This window comes from Triturus cristatus, chromosome 10 (genome assembly GCF_964204655.1).
Source record: "Triturus cristatus chromosome 10, aTriCri1.1, whole genome shotgun sequence".
Classification (NCBI taxonomy): domain Eukaryota; kingdom Metazoa; phylum Chordata; class Amphibia; order Caudata; family Salamandridae; genus Triturus; species Triturus cristatus.
In genome coordinates, this window is record NC_140593.1 from 1,211,566,058 (window position 1) to 1,211,575,881 (window position 9,824).

At 51.5% G+C, this 9,824-nt stretch overlaps 1 pseudogene; it reads right to left on the reverse strand.

Moving 5' to 3' along the window:
* Positions 1-8,894: 8,894 nt before the first annotated feature.
* On the reverse strand, positions 8,895-8,968 carry LOC146797079 (small nucleolar RNA SNORA17; annotated as a pseudogene).
* Between the last annotated feature and the right edge of the window lie 856 nt (positions 8,969-9,824).

Sequence of the window (9,824 nt, forward strand, 5' to 3'; positions counted from 1 at the left end):
CTACCAATCAGTGGGGAGAAGATAGGCATGACGGGTTTCAACGGGGACAAAAGTCAGCACTACCTATCTTTTCACTGCTTGCAAAGACTAGACAGAATATCTCTATTCTTCGTTATTTGTAAGCAGAGAATACCTCCAAAGAACCAATATCGAACAACTAGTGTTCGGACAATCAATCAATCAATCAATCAATGGGAGATAAAGATAGGCATGACGGGTTTCAACGGGGACAAAAGTCAGCATTACCTACCCTTCACTATTTGCAAAGACTAGACAGAATATTCCTATTCTACGTTATTTGCAAACAGAGAATATCTCAAAAAGCACTATTCTCCAAAACAATCAATGTTCGGACAATCAATCAATGGGGAGATAAAGATAGGCACGACGGGTTTCAACGGGGACAAAAGTCTGCGTTACCTACCCTTCACTATCTGCAAAGGGAGAGAGAGAGAGAGTATTTCTACTCCTCCCCGTTTGTAGACAGCGAATATCTCAAAGAGAACAATCAATGAGCACAATCAATGAGCAATACTAGTATTTCCAAAGCTTTAAACAATCAATCAATTATTTCGCATTTTGTCGTGTATCACGACCTTACCCGGACCGCGTGGACAGTTTCTCGTCTTCCGCCTCCAGCGCCCGATCGTCCTCTACTCTCCGTATTTGCCGCGGCACTCCTGATGGTTCCCAGTCAGGACCGTAGATCACTCGAGAGAGGTCTGCTCGGAACCAGTGAAGTTCGGATGATCGGCTGCCAGACGAGGGTCTATTGGGCAGGAGTTCTCCCGATCGTTGCAGTCGTTCACTCTGTCGTCGGGACCTCTCCCACTGGATCCACGTGTCGCTGATGGGCCCCACGTTTGGGATGCCAATTGTTAAATGGTAGCGGCAGTTTCAGTCGATAACCTTTCAAGTATTTGCCCGGCGGTAATCGCCTCTTATACCACTCGATAATTTATCAATGAAAGAGGCAGGCGCCGGAGACTGGAAGGCAGGAAACAAAGTTTTATTCCGTCGGAGCAGAACACATCAGATCAGACAGCAAGGTATCGTCACGAGGTGCTCTAACCGCATCTCTGAGACCTGGTCTCTTATACACCGGTTTATTGCTTTATTACATATAGTACATTCTTGAGATTCTCTTGATGCCTGAAAGAACATCCCCTGAAGCCCCGGCTCAGATCCGATCCCACACATAGTTACAGTAGAGGTTCCCACCCTACCCGCAGTGGGAGATGGCTATCGCGCAGCAGGGAATTCCGCTAATTCCCGGGGGTGTGTGCAACCGGCCAGGTCTCAGGGGGTAGGGGCTTTGATCTACTGTAATCCCTTTGATGCGGGGTGTTTCCCTTACAGTAGGGGCAATAAACTGCATCCGCAGGGCTAGGTGATGGCCTGGGACCAGTTCGGACAATGGGGCGCAGAGGAAGGGGGTTATCAAAGGAGAGGCATTACCATGTATGGGTTGTCGGTCGGAAGTGGTTCCGTAGCAGGGTCGCGCAGAAGGAGAGGGTTTATGGCCTGTATGAGAGAGCGGGGGTGGCCGGCGCGCGGGGGATGCTTGCAGCGTCAGGGGAACGCGCTGGCGAGTGACAATGAGCGGGGAGAGAGTGGGGTGCCTAAAATGGCGGCCGTGCATTCTCTGTGCGTGGCGCTGGGGAGAGGCAAGATGGCGCAGATAATGTTCAGTTTGCACGCTAAATTTCCACAAGGTGATAATGATCGCTTCCCGCATCGTTTGGGGCAGTATGCCCGACTCTTGGGCCTCCTCGTATACCACCAACAGATGAGGCGCAAGCTCCTCCACATATATTTTAAAGAGTGCGGTTGTCAGGCCATCAGATCCAGGAGCCTTGTCTAGGGCATACTTTTTATTACCTGAACCACATTGTCTGGCAGGGGTCATTAGTCTTGTGTGTATTGTGGCGGACAGAGTAGAGCAGGCGCTGCTTAACTTCAGCCGTATCGCCCTAGGGAAGGCTGCGGTGGCAGATCAGGCCGCGCAAGCCCAAAATGGCGCCCACGAGTCTCAGAGCTCTTCGCAGTCTCATCACCGCTCCGGCTTACCCGCGTGCTGTAGCGCCGCACAACAGGGCCGCGCCTCGGGTCCGCCCGTCACTGCAGGCCCGTCCGTCACCGCAGCAGGAGACGTCCAGGCCAGCGGCCACTCGCCGATTTAACCAGGTGAGGCCTGTATTCCATCTGAGGGTCTCCTGCCGCTCAAGATGAAGCCCACATGTCTCGGAGCACCTCGTAGTCTCCTCCCCACTCCGGTCTATCCAAGGGCCGCAGCGCCGCTCAGCAGGGTTGTGCCGCGGGTCTGCCCAGCACCGCAGGCTCATACAGCACCGCAGCAGGAGGCGTCCAGGCCAGCGGCCACTTGTCAATTCAACCAGGTGAGGCCTGTATTCTGTCCGAGGCCACGGTCTTGAGTAGCTCGGGTCTCCCGCCGTGCGATGTCGGGACCCGTCCTCGTCTTCAAGTCTCTCACCTCAGGGCATGTATCTCATCGCCAGAGCGGGGTAGGCAGGCAAAGTCGGCGCCGCTTGGTGTAGCAGGTTTTCCGCTACAGGTGGGTAGGTTCCGGCAGGACCACAACTCCCTTTTTGTACGGATATGTCAAGGATAAGTTCTTGGCCGACGGAGCTCACTCACAGAGCGGCCATTCCGCAGCTCGGCAGGCCACGCCCCCTTCAGGCTTAATCTTGAAGGAATGTAAAGCAGCTTGTTTTACCAGAATATCACCTCCTAAATGACTACGTCAAAAGGAGAACGACACAGTAGTTGTATAAAAATATGTATTTATTAATACAACACTCTCTACTAGTCTCTATTCGAGACTAGTGCACAAAGTACACAATACTGAATCAATAGAACATTCGTAAATAGCTAATTACACAGCGGGCTCTAGGGGGAGACCGAACCATATACAAAAAAATGGTATAACAATAACGACTTGACTAGACACAGTGCCTAGAGCACGTAGAATCGCTGGGACCCCAAGGAACCACCCAGAGGAGTGACACAGGGAGCCCACGGAGTACGGGTGCAGTGTGGAAACACGAACACGTGCTCCGTACAACTCTATTGGAAAGTCACAGTTGTAAAGTTACAAGTTAAGGACACTTCTAAGAGGACTTCGAGCAAACCCTTTGGAACATAGGAGGTTCAAAGGCCAACCCACCAGTGAGTACTGAAGTACCCGTGAAACCTATCCCAGAGGAGCCGGGTGCATAGGGGTCAAGTGATGTTGGAAACCTTCGTTGTTTTCATTGGAGAGTTGCAAAGAAGTACTATCGCCAGGAGGGCGAAGAGTGTCCGGTGGAATCCAAGCCTGGATACAAGATAAGGGGAACCTGAAAGCAGAGGGGACAGAGTCTGGGTCACTTCAGGTGACCAAGGGCTCAGTAGTCAAATGCCCACCAATTGAGTGCTTCAGGAGTGAAGAAGGGTTGCTTGACTCTGCAGCCACGGGGATCAGGAGATGAGCTGTCCCACGAAAGATGTCGAGAGCTGAGGGGTCGATGTCCAGCTGGAGCACCAACAAGCCTTGGCAAATGCAACCTGTGCAGTCAGAGAAACAGGTTACGGTGTGGACCAGCAAGGTCCAGGGGACTCTCCAAGCAATGGGGAGTCAAGGCACGTCTGGAGCAACCAGGTAAGCCCAAGAACAAATAAGGTGACCCTCGCCAGGACCCACAGTCCAACGGACCAGGGATCGCGAGGAGACCTCAAGCAAGTTTGCAAAATACCAGCCCACAAGACACTCGGTGAGTGGAGGCCGGATATCTTCGGTGCAAATACTGCTCGGAGTCAGGACTACATGGAGTCCAATGCACAAGCTTGGAAATAGTCAACAAGCATATGCAACTGCAAATGTACGCGGTGCACAGGGGGTTCGGGTTGCACGGTCCCCACGAGGGATACTGGTTTCAGAGTCGCTGAGAGGGCAGATCTACTTCAGGGACCTTCGGAAACCCACCTCCTGTGTTGCTGAAATCTTCGGAGTCCTCAGGAGCTCGGGAGAAGCAAACCGGTCAGATGCGTTTAGGAGCCCGCTTTTGCAGGGGAGTAACTCCTTTACTCCAATGGAGATTCTTCAGTCGTCAAGCGTCGTACAGGCAGTCAAAGTACTTTGTTTCTTCTTAGCAGAATCTTGTCCAAGTAAAATCTAAAGTCACGTAGTCAGGTAACCCACTTTATACCCATGGGAAGGGGTGGAAAGATTCCGTGGACCCTCCTAGGGGAGGGGCAGGACAGAGGGGTGGCTACACCCATGTCCTTTGTCCAGTTTCGGGCCAGAGCAGGAGCCAATGGCTCCCAGAACTGGTTTGAGCTGGACTATGCACAGGGACACCAAATGTGCCCCCAGTGCAGACTTTCTGGCACTCTCAGAGTGCACCTACCCAGCCCCAAAACACCAAATCCTGTCTGGGAGGTGGTCACACCTCCCTGTGACAGAATGCCTATTATCATGCCTTCCTCTGCTCAAGCTTGGCTCAGCAGCAGGAGAGCAGAATCGTGTCTGTGGCTGGAAGCGTCCATTTTGTGCTGCCCAGGTCGAGAAAGCTGGTACCAAGTAGACCGGTGACCCACATATGTCCCTTTGGAAAGGTGGAATCATACCTCCCACACCAGTTACTGGTGTGGAGGTATGATTTCAAGGTGTTTGACACCAAACATGACATGTTTCTAAGCAGCGTTTTAAAGTTAGCATTTACCGCAAGGTTATAATGCACATAAATAAATATGTCTGGCTGCATCACAGACAACCCCGGAGAATGGTCTTCGAAGACTGCAGAGGGGCTCTGCTCATGCAAGGGCACCCTCTCACGTAAAACCCAGCCCCCTGCCTTCAGGATTGAAAAGGCCTGCCATAGGGGTGACTGATAGGTTTTTAAGAGTAGTGATTTAGAGAGATAAAGTGAACCTATATCTTAAGTAAGTGGTGCCAGCACCAGCTTACACAGTCTACTGTAGCAGGCCTGTCGTGTCATTTTGAAAGGTGTCTCAGGGGTGGCATAATACATGCTGCAGTCCCTGGGAAACCTCTGGGGTACCTAGGCACTGGGTACATGGTGTACCATATACTAGGGACTGATAAGGGTACCCCAGTATCCAATCTGGAGGGTACCTAAACTACATACATAGCAATTTAAGGGAGAAAACAGATAGACTAGGGTCCTGGATAGCAGGATCCCAGTCAGACTTGTCAAAAACCAGCAAAACACCGGGAAAAAAGTGGGTGTAACCATGCAGTCAGATTCTACCTTCCTACAACCCCTTTGACCTGTGTGACCACCTATAGCACAGCGTCTAATGCAGTGACCAAATCGATTAACAAGCACTGGAGAATCTTACAGACCAATAACAGGAAATGGGAAAAACCCCTCTTCTCATTTAAAAGAGCTAGAAGCTTGAAAGACTCCCTGGTGACCACCCGCCCCAGAGTAACAGACTGCGACCGCAATCCCTCAGTCCTGAACGCATGGGGACTCCCCAGTGTGACAGGGCATTTTCCATGCGGGAATTGCAGCGTCTGTCACTTGACATGCCCCACTAAACACCTAGATCTCGAGCCTAACAAAACCTGGATGCTGAGATCACACACTAATTGCAATTCCACAAACGGGGTATATCTAATCACATGCCCTTGTGGCCTCAGATATCTGGGTATGACCAGAAGGAAAGTGAAGCAGCGCATCTGCGAGCATAGAAGTAACATCCGCTGTAAAAAGAACAAAACTCGCATGACGGAACACTTCCTACAGAATAATCATACCACTAATGACCTTAAATGGACTGTAATGGAACAGATCAAATCAAGCCCCAATACCTCTAAACTCCTGTTTGAAAAAGAAACGCGCTGGATTTACAGACTTTCCACGCACAAACAAGGGCTTAACGACAACATCCCTTGGAATTCTGTTATGCGGAAGTAAGTTGACTACTAGTCATTCCATTAGACCTCGTTATGGTAACTGGTTCTCGGTTTCAGACTATAACCCCAAGACAGGGACTAGACCTTGATGGAAGTAAGTTGACACCAGTCATTCCATTAGACCTCGTTATGGTAATTGGTTCTCGGTTATAGACCACAACCTCAAGAACTTAACGGTTGTAACATCTCCACAGTCCGTACAACACACACTATACCAGTGACCGTGCATCTGAGCAACCTTGCTAGACAGGTTAGAGATCAAACTCTCAGACTTTATTAGTGTAAAGTAGAGCACAACTTGTAAGATCATCATTTGGCCCATGTCACACACCACTCCACGATGCTTGTTTTTAATCCTCAAGCAGGCATTAGAAATAGACTATTCTTCCTACTTTTTTGACAGTTATTAATTGTCATTGTATGCAGGCAACCCCAAGTTTCCCTTTTTTACCCAGGTGGTCGCGCCTATACGCATATGTGATTCTTCCAATTTTGTGGCTACTAAAAATTGACACTATACGTGGCAACCCTATGAGACAGGTTTGCGCATCAAATCACAGTGGCCATATCTTTGTCTTCTTTGTCGGCCTGACATTGGGCAATAAAGATTTACAGTATACTAACTACGGAATGGGGTTAACATTCTAGTCCCTTGTTGCCTAGGTAGTCGCTTCTACATGCATATGTGACGACGCGGATGCTACACGCGGTCACATTTTGCATGATGACGCAACACGCCTCTGAACAAAGCTACGGAAGTTTAAATACACCCGTCAGGAACCCTCCAGCATCCACGGGTCCCTGATTGGGTTAGAACCAGGTGTTGAGCGGGCGCTCGGACTTGGCGTTGCGAGTATGAAAACAGTATGCTCCTACTTTGAGGTATTTCCCTCACTTGCCGGTTTTCCGCTTTTGCCTAACATACGATCTCGCCCTCTATTCCTCTATTACAGTGTGTGACAATAGCCCACCGCTACCCACTTGGATCCATGGGGTAACACTCGTTTACAGCCCATGTAAGCTTTTTCTTCCTTTTCTCCCCCACGTTGCATTATTTACGAGCCTCACCCACTGATACATTATTTCCCTCTAAATCACAATGTGATGGTCAAAATCAGCCACACGTATTTTACGAGTGGCCCATGAATTTTAATACAGCACAGTGCATTGAATAAATTGCTGAATTTACGCAATACCTGGCAAAAACATAATCTCTGAAACTGAATGGATAGTGCTAATACCGATGCACTTTACGATTATCACAATAGGCACTATAGCCCGTTGAGTACACGGATGAACAGCACATATGTCAGCACGTGCGTCACTGCACCTTTTATATGACAGCGCCGCAGTCAACTACCCAGATGGCGTAAATGCCATGATATGTGCTTTCTCTTTCAGATTTATTTTTCCTTCAGACAACACTGAAGGTCCAAACCCGTAAGTTAACGGTAAACTTTGCCACAGATGAGGGTGCACCTTAGCGTATGCATACCCCCATGGCACACCTGGTCCTGACGAAAGCCTCGCAAAATGCGTCAGGAAGCTGAAACATATAGACCGGCCATCACTTATTCACCTAGGATGTTATTGGTGAATTAAACCAACTAAAACATCCACTCTCAGTACCTTTTAATCTTACCTTACTTCTCCATTATTAAATTTGTTCAGGACAAGTAAAGGTAATTTTAACCCCTGCGATGCTCATGACGAGCTGGACTCGTCATGGCACACAGTGGTCGCGTGGGAAATCCCTCTGGTGCGGGCACCAGAGGGATTCCCTTTATGCTAAAAGAGCCTCGGGAGCTGAGGAAGAGCTTCCCCAGCTCCCGAGGCCCCCGCCCTGGTTTCCCTGAAATGACAATCGGCACGCACGTCGCGCTGACGTCATTTCAGTGAACCCGAAACTGAAATGAGCCAAGAGGCTCATTTCAGTTTCAGTTTCTACAGGCTCAGGGGGCTATCTCAGCCCCCTGAGCACGTAGAAACTCTGAAGAGGTATCGTTGGAAAGGGGAGAATCTCCCCTTTCCAATGGTACCCCTCCCTAGTGGATCCCTGCTTGGGGGTCGCCCCAGGAGGGCGATCCCCAAGCAGGGATCCACCCACTAGGCAATAGGGAGGGGGGAGGGGGGAGCGGCCCCTTGGGCAAGGGCCTTTGCTTCCCCATAATTATTTTGGCACCATTAGTCTTTCTGCCCCCCCCCTGGAGGGGTAGAAAGCCCACTAGACACTAGGGATTTTGTTACGGGGTATTCATTAGGGGTGGGGGCTGCCCAAAACGGGCATGCTGATGCCCCCACCCCCGGGCACAAAATTAGTCTTTCTGCCCCCCCTGGGGGGAAGATGGGCAAGTAGCCCCCAATCTGCCCCCCGGGGGGCAGAAACCCCACTAAACGCCAGGGATTTTGTTTTTGCACCATTTCTTTTTAGGGTGGGGGCTGCCCGAAATGGGCACGCCAATGCCCCCACCCCACCACCATTACAGCCTTTCTGCCCCCCCTGGGGGGTAGATGGGGCAGTAGCCCCCAATCTGCCCCCCCGGGGGGTAGAAAGCCCACTAGACACCAGAGATTTTCTTATGGGGTATTCATTAGGGGTGGGGGCTGCCCAAAACAGGCATGCCGATGCCCCCAGGCCCCCGGGAACAAAATTAGTCTTTCTGCCCCCCCCCTGGGGAGCAGATGGGGCAGTAGCCCCCAGTCTGCCCCCCCCCCGGGGGGCAGAAAGCCCACTAAACACCAGGGATTTTGTTTTTGCACCATTTTTGTTTTAGGGTGGGGGCTGCCCGAAACGGGCACGCCAATGCCCCCACCACCATTACAGCCTTTCTGCCCCCCCGGGGGGATAGAAAGCCCACTAGACACCACAGATTTTCTTATGGGGTATTTATTAGGGGTGGGGGCTGCCCAAAACGGGCATGCCGATGCCCCCACCCCCCCCGGCCACAAAAGTACAGTCTTTCTGCCCCCCCCGTGGGGCAGATGGGGCAGTAATGTCCAATTTGCACTCCCGGGGGGGGCAGAAAGCCCACTAAACGCCAGGGATTTTGTTTTTGCACCATTTTTGTTTTAGGGTGGGGGCTGCCCGAAATGGGCATGCCAATGCCCCCACCCTCCACCACCATTACAGCTTTTCTGCCCCCCCCGGTGGGGGCAGAAAGCCCACATGACGCCAGGGATTTCTTTTTGCGCAATTTTGTTTTAGGGTGGGGCTGCCTGAATGGGCACGCCAATGCCCCCACCCCCCACCACCATTACAGCCTCTCTGCCCCCGGGGGTAAAAAGCCGACTAGATGCCAGGGTTAGTTTGGGGCATATTTGAATTAGGGTGGGGGCTGCCCAAAACAGGCATGCCCATGCCCCCACCCCCTCCCCCGCAAAAATGACAGCCTTCCTGCCCCCCCTGGGGGTCAGATGGGGGCATTAGCCCCCAATATGCCCCCCGGGGGTCAAAACGCCCAGTAGATGCCAGGGATTTTTTGGGCAAATTTTAATTAGGGTGGGGGCATTGGCATGCCCGTATTGGGCAGCCCCCTCCCTAATTAAAATTTGCCCAAAAAACTCCCTGGCGTCTAGTGGACTTTTAGCCCCCCCTGGGGGGCAGATGGGGCATTAGCCCCCAATCTGCCCTGCCGGCGGGGGAAAAATGCCCTCTAGATGCCAGAGTTTTTTGGGGGGCAAATTTGAATTAGAGTGGGGCAGCCCAAAACGGACATGCCCATGCTCCCTCCCCCGCAAAACTTTCAGCCTTCCTGCCCCCCCGGGGGGCAGATGGGGCAGTAACCCCCAATCTGCCCCCCGGGGGGGCAAAAAGGCCAGTAGAAACCAGGGATTTTTTTGGGCACATTTTTATTAGGGTGGGGGCATTGGCATGCCCGTT